Here is an 11908-nt window from a genome sequence, read left to right as displayed (position 1 = left end):
CGAATCTTTTTTTCGGATGCATTTCCTTGCGTGCGAAGATGTAGCTGGTGGGTCCCAGCAGTCGGGGGCGAATCGTTTTTTTATTCGGCGCACTTCCTTGCGTGCGAAGATGTAGCTCGTGGGTCCCAGCAGTCAGGGGGCGAATCATTTTTTCGCGAAATATGGTGGCCCGTCCAGTGGGTCCCCGCTGTCAGTTGGAGGAATAATTATTTTGCGCGTAATAAGGAGGCACTTCCTTGCGGCTGCCGTGGACCCAGCTGTCAGCCTCTCCACGTACACTCCAAGTCCGATGAAAGTCATTCCTTGACCACGTTGACCATGCCGCGCCGAGAGCACCATGGCGGTGGACGACGGCAAGGCCTAGGAAGGGGATGATGCGGAGCCGGGGAAGACGCGGCAGTGGATGCACACGCGGAGAGGAGTACGAGGGTTCACTGGTTTAGCTGCGCTGCCGTCGCCGCAGAATAACAGGGGGTGTGGGTCAGTGGGTGAGTGGAGGGATGGCCTGGCCAACGGTGGGAGTAGTAGGGGCGGTGAGGCCTCCGCAGCAGCACAGCCGGCCACGGGAGGCAGGAGCAGGCGGCACGACCGGCGCTGCTTTGGGCGGCTGGAGCAAGAAGACCAGAGGTTGAAGAAGCACGACGGCTGTTGGATGGACATCGTACGGTCACTGCAGCTAGAATCGTTTATATTGACTAAGTTGACAAAGCCCTTGGTACGTCAACTTAGTAGGCCCATAGGTCAGCTTCCGAAACGGTGCGCCCCAGATGTCAGGGGGATGAATCATTTTTTGGGCGGATGAAGCTAGAATATCCGAGATTGAAGAAGAAGCACAGCATCCGTTGGATGGACATCCAACGGCCACTGCTGCTAGAACCGTGTGTTGACTATAAGTTGACAAAGCCTTGCGTACCCGTCAACTCTGTTTTTTTAGGGGACGCGTCAACTTAGTAAGGCCAGAAGTGTGTGGCAGAGAACTTATAGCCCATTTGAGATTTGTAAGAATGTGTAGCCCATTTTTGAATTCTAATGGAATATACTACAGCCCATTTACAGTTTGTTAAAAGTACAGCCCATTTCAACCAACCGTTCAAAACAGAATTCAATAAAATTTCCCACATTTTGATGGGATCCGAAATATCCCGAAATTTTAGTCAGATTAAATACAATTTCAATATAAATTTATATTGCAAAAAAATCCAACGAAACATTCCGCTCGCAACAATTAATGAAATTAAAATTTTCAATATTCCAAAAATAATATTTTATAAAGTAATCACTGTTTGGTGCATTTTTTATAGTTACTACCCAGTTTTTATAATTACATCACATTTATTATTTCTTGAAGCCCATTTTCTTGTTAAGCCTAATGCATCCCTCCTAGGAAAGATTTGCAGCCCAGCGGGGCGGAGAATAACAACTTGATCTTGCCTGGGTATTCCTAAAAAAGGTATAGCTGGGCTAGCCATTTTCAGCTTGAAAAAAATTAATATCTGGGCTGGATATCTGGCCTAGGCTAGATGGGCCACAGCCCGCCCAGTTAATACCTGCAGCGATGTTTTCGTTGTTGTTCAGAGGAGAAAAATTAATATCTGGGGTAAACATCGAAAAACTCTATAGTGCTCACGCCTCAAAAACACAAATACTGCTCGAGCTGCTTGGTCCCAGCTGTCGGTCGCTTCTTGTGCAATTCTCTCATTTATTGACTACTCCCTCCTTTCCGGTTTATAATGCTCAATTCAAAAATCTCACCAATCAAGGTAGATGGCAAGTGGTGGAATACTTTTTCTAGTTTTGCAAAAGCACCTAATTAATGCTCTTGTTATCCTCAAAAAATTATGTTTATCAATGCATTAATTGCAATGCATGCATGCATAAAATACATGCATTGGTCAATTTTCTCTTAATACTTGCATGCAATGATTTAATGCACCTTGGAATCTGAACATGTGATGGAAAACAACCAAATTGAGCCTTATAAAATGGAAAAACTAAAATTTTGAGATAAGCCCTATAAACCGGAAAGGAGGGAGTACATAGGTAGACAATGGTGTGGGACCATGATGTGAGGAAACCAGGAGGAAGCAAAATAAATTATAGTTTTATATATATATATATATAATAAGGAGGCACTTGCGTACGTGAGGCTATGAACCTGGTGGGTCCCCGTTGTCATCCTATCCAAGTAAAGTGATCTCCTCGCCCGCGCGCGCTTTCCGCCTGAAATAGTCAGCGTCGGCCGCCCCGCTTCCCGGTGCAGGCGATTGCTCCGGCTTCAAACGACACAAGTGTCGTCCGTCCGTCCATCTGCCGCACACATTAATGATACGCGGTTGCCGAGGCGGCTACTCCGGCGTCACGTCCGTCCCTCCGCCCGCCCACCATTGCTATATAAACTTATGCGCCGGCCATAGCCACAGTCATCCGCATCCGTTGCCTTTCTCCTGTCCACACCACTACTGCCCACCAGGGCTTCCTCGCGCTCCAGCGCTCTTCGGGACAGGTGGACGACGGACCACAAGGAGATAGCAGCCATTGCTGCCGACCGGTTGGCCGGAAGGAAGCCGGAGGACGACGACATCCCAATGGAGAACATGGTAGTCGACGATCCAGCGCCAACCCGTCCTCCGCGCCATCCTCGCTAGTGCATTGCACCATGACCATCGGCGAGGCCCGTGCCCAATATATGGACAGGGTGAGGCAGATGCGTGAGGAGCAGTTCCGGGAGGCGTAGGCCGACGCCGCCTACAACCACCATCTCCTCCAGGAGCACCTGCAGGCAGAGGAGCAGATCACCGTGGAGCGGGCGGAGCAGGAGGCGCTGCTCGACTCGTACTGCTCCGCCCGCAAGGGCCGCCTCAAGCGCTAGCGGTACCGCATGCGGGTGGCGGAGGCTACGGCCGCCTACAAAGAAGCTAGCAAAGAGGGCGATGAAGCGGGCGAGGCACTGTTTGGCGAGACCGAGGACGAGGCAGAGGCCAATGCAGGCTCCGACGAGTCCCCGCTCCGCTGGCGTCGATGACGCCCTGCTCCGCTGACGCCCCATGGAGCCAACAACGAGGCAGAGGACACCGCCGGCTCCGTCGAGGCCCCACGGCGCCAACAACGAGGCAGAGGACACCGCCGGCTCCGCCGAGGCCCCGCCCCGCCAACAACGAGGCAGAGGACATCACCGGCTCAGGCGAGGCCCCACCGTGCCGGCAACGTGGGGAGGATTTCCACCGCTCCGCTGAGGCGCTGCCCGCCGGCAACGAGACAGAGGCATCATCGGCTCTGCTGAGGCCTCGCCGCGCTGCCAACGAGGCCGCGCCACACAGAAAACAAGGAGGAGTAGAACACGGCAGGTCGCCGCCACTCGGGTCCAAGTAAGGCCACCGCTGCTACCCTCCAGTTGAAGCCAAGCTAGGCGGGTTGACCATTAACGGCTGGTTAGCTTCTTGGCGGCGACGTGGAGTCGGAGAGCTGCGCTGGAGAAGAACGCTACTTCTACTTAACTGCTGGTGCAGTTGGCTGATTGACACGTGGGCCCAACAGGCCACATGTCAGTTACGCAACTGCACCTGCAGTTAAGTCACTGAAGCTTCTGTTCGGCTCAGCGGGACACAGGTGGGTAGCTTCGATTAATTAATTATACCTCCAGTGCACCCCTTTTTAGTTTTTTTTCAAAAAGGAGGATGACCCCCGGCCTTTGCATCTGGGAGATGCATGCGGCCACAAACACCCCTTTTTAGTTGAAGAATGTATGAAATGTAATGGAATCTGACATGTTTATATGAAATCCGACCGTGTATGAATGAATTTCTTTTGATTAGTTCGAATTCCTGTATCACTGGCATTGGATGAACATGCAAAACAATACGTACTAGCATTATTCCCAGGGTGATCACCACATTTGCAGCAGTTTCACATGTACTCCCTCTGGTCCTTTCTAGTCTGCATACAAGTTTTGTCTGTAGTCAAAGTATCTCTACTTTGACCAATCTTATACAAAAAATATGCACTTTCACAATGTGCAAAGTAAAAAGGAACAAAAGGAGTACAAAGAGTTTGAGCAGCTTTTTAGTGTTTTTGTACATTGCAATCAAACACACAGGCCTGATAATTCATAGAGAATTCAAAACAATCGATGATTATGCATCTTAGCGACTCACATGTCAGAGGCAATATTTACTTCACAACTAAAGAATAAAGAAAAAATTGATCGCCGCTGCTGACAGCAAAGGGCGTCCCATTCGAAAATATCAAACGCATATCTTGCTAAAATCAATGAGCAAAATTTGACAAGGTTGTCCCATTCCAAAATATCAAATGCCTACGATTGTGGAATGGGCAGGGTTTGCCATCAGTTCGGACATTGACATGGCAACTCGTGCTAAATAAACCAGATGTTCTTTTTGTGCAGTTCCACCAAAATCAACCAAATTCGCGCGTAGCTTGTATGATTTCGCCCTTATATGTTGCAACGCCTTGAACTTATGGGCACCTCCTTTCTTGTGGTGGAAATGAATGATTTGATGTATTCATGAACATTTTGTGCAGTTCCCATTGAAATCAAGCTGAGCACCCCTGTTTGCACAAATACAAAAAAGTGAGTAGTATAAAGCAAACTGTACTATGAATTGTCAGTTTCAACAGGCACATACATGGTCCATGTAGAGCACACTTTTTGAAAAATGGAACTCACCAGAAAGAATCCTAGAACAACATTGTACTCGCGCATCACAGCAAAAAAATGGCGATTTGTCAGTCCTTCTGAGCTAAAGTTAGTTTGGTCTTGTGGGGAGTAATGTAACCATCCTTCAACTGCTCCTTCTGATGAGAAGATAGACAGTGCTTCTTCATCCTGGCATAATTGGAACTAGTCAGTTCACGTACTCCATATTCTTCTTCAGAGGAAGATGATCCTGTCGTGCAAAGACAAGAGGGCTACTAAATGCTAGCATCCATGTTTGCTCGAAAAAAAGGAAAGGAAATATTTAAAACAGCACAGATGAAGCACTTCCCAAGGACAATACCACTTTTTCATGACAGTATCTAAACAGTAGCACAACACCAATAGAGATGACAAAGCTCAATCATATGGATGAAATCAGTGGGCGAGTACCAACCTTTGTCAGGAGGCTGATTGTGTAGAGCATACAGATGAAGCACTTCTCGGGAACCATCTGTTGCTATCTACGGGGGTGGCCATGCTTACTATATACTCCTCGATTAGTTTAATGTTTCCAACATCTTCTTGTGCAGTTCCACTAAAATATATGGTATCTTCAAAGAAGATCCCTGTTTGCACAAGTAGAGATAATTACGTATGGCATCAAATCAGTGGCAAAACAATTGCTCGTTCCAACCATAGCAATAAATTAAGATGCAAAACTATATCATTACTTGTGTCATCACAGTTCCAGTGCTTCATTACAGCACCGGGAGTTGATTTTTGTTTTTCTTCCACTTGTTCTTCCCCATCATCACTTGGTTCAATAACAGACAAGCTTCGCCTTCAACGTAAGATTTGGCATGTCAATTAGGGAGCACAAGTATAGTACTAAATTTAATTTTCTGATGAAAGTGGCAAAATACAGGCCAGCAGTTGTGAAATATCCTTATCTTACCTCAATGGGATATTACGGTGCACATACAGATTGGAAGTCTTGTCTCCATTTGTGCAGTTCACTAAAATCAAGCAACATTATCATACAAGTAGCACAACATATGAAAGCACACTGCAGAATCATGTGAAAGAAGGCTAGTACTGACCTCTCATGATGCGGAATTCAAACAACTCACAAGAATAAGATCTGAACCAAATTCGCCTTAACGGATAGGAAGTAAGATCTCCTCTTGTGCAGTTCCACTAAGATCAAGCAATCAAGCAACGTTGTCGGTGTGACATTTTGGTTGAACTGCACAAAACACTCTTAAAACAAAAGTGTTTTGTGCAGTGCAACAAAAGATCACAATGGCAACGAGGTGAAGTAGATAACCCTGTTTACACAGAGGTGCAAAGGAAACAATTAGTGGTCAATAACGGTGGATGACACAGAAGCCAACAAAAAGAAGCATCTACCTTCTCTAAATGGGAAAGAAAGCAAGACAGTAGCATTTCTCAAATGGTGGCATTGATTAATATTAACATAGAGATTATATTAACAATAAAATTCGTTAAACATGTAATTTGCTTTTAACTGTGGCATTGCATCAATTTTCCAGCGGCATTATTAGAGGGTGTTTGTTTACAGGGACATTTTGGTGTAGGGACTAAAATCCTCCGTGTCAGTCACATCTAAACCAAACAGGAGGGACTTTTCGGGACTAAAAGTGGGCATTTGGGACTAAAGAAAGAAGACCCCGAGGGAGTCTTTTTGGGACTTTTTCCAACAGTTGCCCCTGCCACGCATCGCACCTTGTTTCTATTAGTTCATTACTAGGGGTAACATGGTCTTTTATCATGTCATTTAATAACCTCTAGTCCATGTTTAGTCCCTGGAACCAAGCAGGTAGGGACTAGGGAGTTTTTAACCAAACAGGGCCATAGATTAACAACAGCTAATGAGTTGCACGGGACAGTGGACGCACCAGCACCATGTGCATCTACCGATGTACTGTGGGCATGCACAATCTGTTGCAACAAAGAACAAACAACCAAGGAGCATATTTGTGTTGGTCCCAGTTTTGTTAGCTTTAGACACCTTTCCCTATGTGAGCGCAACAAATCTAGTCCTGCTCAAATCTAGTCCCTTCCTTTCCTTTTTGAACTAGTACTTTCGCCCCTTCCTTTCCTCTTTGAACCACATCCTAGATTTATGCGATACAACTTTCCCCACTACTTTCCCCCATTCCTTTCCTCTTTGAACCATGTCCTAGATTCATGCTATACAACTTTCCCCCTTCATTTCCTCTTTGAACCATGTCCTAGATTCATGCTATATACAACTTTTCCCACTACTTTCCCCCACTCCTTTCCTCTTTGAACCACGTCCTAGATTCATGGTATACATGCAGCTAGAGCAATGCATGTGGAGTAAGTAAAATATACCTTAAGGTTCTTGGGGCGTGGTTCGGTGGGCGACAGGACGGCGGCAAAGAAGAAGGGTCGGAGGCCCTCCCGTGCCGCCGCTGGGTGGAAAGTGAACAGCAGCGCCGGTCGTGGATTCCCTCCCTCACCGATGGCGACAGCGTTAAGCCTCCTTCCCTTCCCGGCGGACGGATCCTGCCGGCTCTTTGAGCAGCAGTGAGGGGAGAGAGAGGCCAACAAAGTCTTGTTTAGATCTGGAGAGGGCGAGAGAGTGTGAAGAGAGCAGCTACAAGCGCTGAGGATCCAGCGGGAGAGGGCGAGAGAGTGTGAAGAGAGCAACTACAAGTGCTGAGGCTCTAGCGTGTATATATATACTAGAGAGAGAGTGTGAAGCGTGCAAACACTAGAAAACATTTTGACAAGTCAAAGAATCCTCCTGGAAAAAATTATGCTCAAGTGTAGTTATCGAACCCGAGACCTCAAGTTTGATGAGCGAACAGGCTAACCAGCTACACAACCCTCCCGTTATGTTCAACGAGAGGAAAATAACCTTTTATACATTCCTCCATTCGTGTGACAGGCATGCCGTGTTTTTTTTGTGTGTGTGTGGGAGTCATTAGGATTTCAATCATAATCATGTCATGTGGCTTTGGTGGTAAGACTATCCACAGTGGTGCAGAAATAATGCAGCCTTAGTCACCTTACCTCTCTCCCCTTAGTACGTTGGGTCCCACCAGTCAGAGGGTGAAACAAACAAATTAATAAGAAAAATTAAAAGCGCCAGCGGTGTATCTTACTACAGAGTATGGTGTGTAGTGTACGATTTTAGCCGCGAGAGTCGGTGCATCCTCTCGTTTCCGGGCGTGTCCGGTAGGGACATGCGGACAGCTGCCACGCCCGCTCCTGACCAGCCTGGCCCACCCAAAGCCCCTCCACCGCCCGTGCGCGCTTCCCGCCTGAAACAGTCAGCATCGCTCCAAAGAATCGATGCCGCATTCATGCCCGGGCAGAGCGGACGTGACCTCTCACTGGCGCAAGAGTGATGGTTGCTTCATCCGTCCAACTTACTGCTTGGTCTATGTGATTTGACGGCTCATTGGTCTTTATTACCGAGGTGGTAGGACTGCTGGATTTCCCACGCTTTCGGCGAAAGGAGGTAGTAGATTACAATTTTCTCCATTCTTACAGCGGGGGAGTGCAAGGGCAGTGAAAACATGCAGGCTCAATGATTACATGGCCCACCTCACACTATCATCGTGCGACACCTAACTCTTTACATAGTACTCCCTCCGTTCCTAAATATTACTAGATGAGTCCCTGCTCGTTGCCGGAACAGCGGTATATCTCTCTGCGCAAAATTATCGATCTCATAGAACTAAAAAAAATCTATAACTGCATGACAAATGTGGTAGCCAAACTAAATAAACTCCCATCATCATTTAGATCATCCCACATAAGGAAAAAAGATCAGCCAACTCCTACTGCATAATGGGATTATATTTTTCTTTTTGACATGTTAATGGGACTTAAAAGCTCACTTACATGCATGCTACCGGTGCATGCTTGCATGCAGACATGTTGATGTGATTTAAAACCCACTCACATGCATGTGCCACGGTATTTCTGCATGCTTGCATGTGGCTTAGTGCTGAGCCTCTCAACATCTAGATCAGACGGCTATTATGACTGATTTACTTCATCTAACGGCTACGTCAATTTTGATGATGTGGCTCAAGGAGAGGATAGAGAATTCCTAGTAGTGGGGGCTAGCTATTACTAGTAGATAAGTCTTTGTAGAGATTCCACTAGGTGAACTACATACGGAACAAAATGAATGAATTTACACTTAAAATGCATCTATATACATCCGCATGTGGTTAATGGTGAAATCTCTACAAAGACTTATATTTAGGAACGGAGGAAGTACTAGTATAGTACTAGTACATACTGTAATTTATCAGCGAGATAAATTTGTACAATGCTATGAAGCTTCCAGCTCCTATTACATGTATCTTGCGTCCAAGGTTGCCCGTTGCAACATTTCATCAAATACAAAGGAGACTAACATGCATGCTATTGCATCTCAATGATTGACAGATCATAGCAAATATATACTCCCTCCGTTCCAAAATAAGTGTCTCAACTTTGTGCAAACTTTAGTACAAAGTAGTACTACTACTAAAGTTGACACTTATTTTGGAACAGAGGCAACTAAAGAAAAAAACGATCCATGCAGTCCCTAGCCCTTGAACCGTGAACCCTGACCAGGCTTCAATTTGCTGGCAACGTCGAGCTTCCTAATAAATGAAGTTTGCAACCTTTTGACCATCGGATCATTTTGTGCAGTTTCACCAAAATCGAGATGAGCATCCCTGTGGCAAAGAAATTGAAGAAGCGTGATTAGAATAAGATTACTAGGACTGGTTGATGAGACATAAACTCATCACAAATACAGTACGTAGAAGCCAATAGAGGTATCAGGTATGTGCGGGGCAAAGTAGAGAAATATCCACAGGGAGTGATGTGGGTAGCTGGAGTAGTGGTGCAAACCGGCTGTAAAGGGAGTTGTACCTGAGGGACGTAGCTCGACCTTGAGGAGGGCGGCGGGAGGCGGCAACTGCCCACGTCGCGGCAGTGAGCAAGGGACGAAGGCAACCTCACCGGCTTTGTGAGAGAGAACGGCGGGGACCCCTGATTAGGACGTGCCGACAGTGGGTTTTCGCCGTCGGCGACGGACACCGCATCTACACTAAACATCCACCCCTTCCCCAAGCGGACGTGATCTGTCGGGATGTTAGAGATGTGGCCACAGTCGTTTTGTGTGAGAGAGTGTGAAGAGAGCAACCCCAGCAAGCAACCGTGTAGGCTGGTCCGTCCTGACTATGTATATAGTGGAGCGGTTTCCTTTTCTCTCCATATGAACCTATCATATTGCGTACGTGCCACTGAAGAAAAAAATTTATTTATAAATGACGCACCGACTACTACTCGTTCTCCTATAACCTTGCGCTTGGCATCTCCAAAATATTAACCTTGCGATTGGCTCTTCGCCTCTTCGGGAAGTCGAGCAATAATGGTAGTGCAGTATATGTCGTTCTGGCTATATGAGACCGAATGAATTGCTGCACGTCCACCACGTGGGCGAGGGTCGAGGGGCGAGGGAGAGTGCTACTACATACGGAGCAAAATGAGTGAATGTACACTCTACACGTCTATATACATCAGTGTTTGGAGTATGTACTAGTAGTTCATATTGAAATCTACTAAGGACATATATATTCCAAACAATGTGATATAATACTATAACCAAGGTAGTAGGGACGAGGAGTAAATGGAGGGAGTAGTAAATTTTTCTCCTCGTCCTGCGAGCCACCGCGCGCATGGGCGAGGGAGGAGCAAGCTTCACCTCATCCTGCGAGCCACCGCGCCCGTGGGCGGGGGAGACGGTGTACTAAGCAAGCTTCTCCTCATTCTGCGAGTTGACGGGACATATCAAAAGTACTCCAGTGTATAGAGCCTTGCCTCTAAGGTAGGCCCCACATGGTTTGCCTCTTTTTTTAATTTAACATAATGCGTCAAGTCGCAATTTGTTTGTTCACCCGTGGTAGACGATCCTCCCTCCACCAAGTGGACAACCAGTACACGTGCCAAATTACCATGTGGGCTGCCTTTTTCGTACAGAAATGAGCTCCACCGTGTACCCACGCGGGTGTGGTTGGGAAAGAGACGGGAGTACGTGCGCCGTGCATGCACCTCTTCTCTTCGTGCACGTCCCCCACCTACGTGGGTGTGTGTGTGAGATACAAACCGCGTTCGTGAGTGTTTTTTGTTTTGTGGTGGGGGTGGGGGTGGGGTGGGGTGATTTCATGAATTATTTGTAGGAATATGTGTCGATGACATCTCAAACAAATTTTTGCATGCAATGTGTGTGAAATGGAGGCCTATCCATATCATACATAGAGGGTCGGGCAATCCACGAGAAGAGAGGGAGGGGTCATAGCTATCGATAGAGTCGAAGAGAGGATCAAGTACGGGTGGGTGCGAGATCAATGAAGAGATCCATCGAAATTGCGTGTGTGTGTGTGTGTGCAAGTCAAAGATATAGGGCGACTGGCCTACCAGAACATTAGAGGGTGTCACGACCGGTTTTCCGGGCAATAAATTTCCAGAAAAGACCGTCGTGCTCATCAGCCCCAGGATTACTGTTAGCTGATGAGGCTCCAACTTGATACAGAAATTCCAAGCAGAAAACAAAATATGTAGTACAGGGCCATTCTGGCCTGTGAGTACAACAAATGGTTTCTAGTGGTTGATGGCGGAAGCGGGTTGTGAAACATCAGTGTCTATGGGACTCCATTTCCCATAGGAACAGCTGACCAGGTTAACTCCTATCTTCGCGAGGCTGCTACCTCCATTGCTTAGGTTCCGGGGCTGTCATCGCGTCGCTCCTCTTCGTGCAAGAAAATCTGGCCAAGACAATAGCCAGGGACAAGCCAGTGAGTACTTTGAATGTACTCGCAAACATTATGAACACAGGTATAATTAACAATGATGTGTTGAAAATATTTTATGCTCATGACGTCAGTCACAAAAGATAAATAAATCTCTTATGCGTGCAAGCAAGTTATTTATAAAATTGCAATAACATAGTAGTATTAAAATTTATGAAATGAATAACAAGCAAAGCCACAGTCGGGCGTCTTAGCGGCACCACATAAAGGGCTTTAAAAAGAAATGCCACAGTCGGGCGTCTGAGCGACACCACATAAAGGGCTTTAAAAGAAATGCCACAGTCGGGCGTCTAAGCGACACCACATAAAGGGCTTTAAAATAAATGCCACAGTCGGGCGTCTGAGCGACACCACATAAAGGGCTTTAAAATAAATGCCACAGTCG

This window comes from Triticum dicoccoides, chromosome 6B, assembly GCF_002162155.2.
Source record: "Triticum dicoccoides isolate Atlit2015 ecotype Zavitan chromosome 6B, WEW_v2.0, whole genome shotgun sequence".
In the NCBI taxonomy this organism is placed as follows: domain Eukaryota; kingdom Viridiplantae; phylum Streptophyta; class Magnoliopsida; order Poales; family Poaceae; genus Triticum; species Triticum dicoccoides.
The sequence above is the reverse complement of the archived record's forward strand: the minus strand, read 5'-3'. Positions refer to the sequence as shown.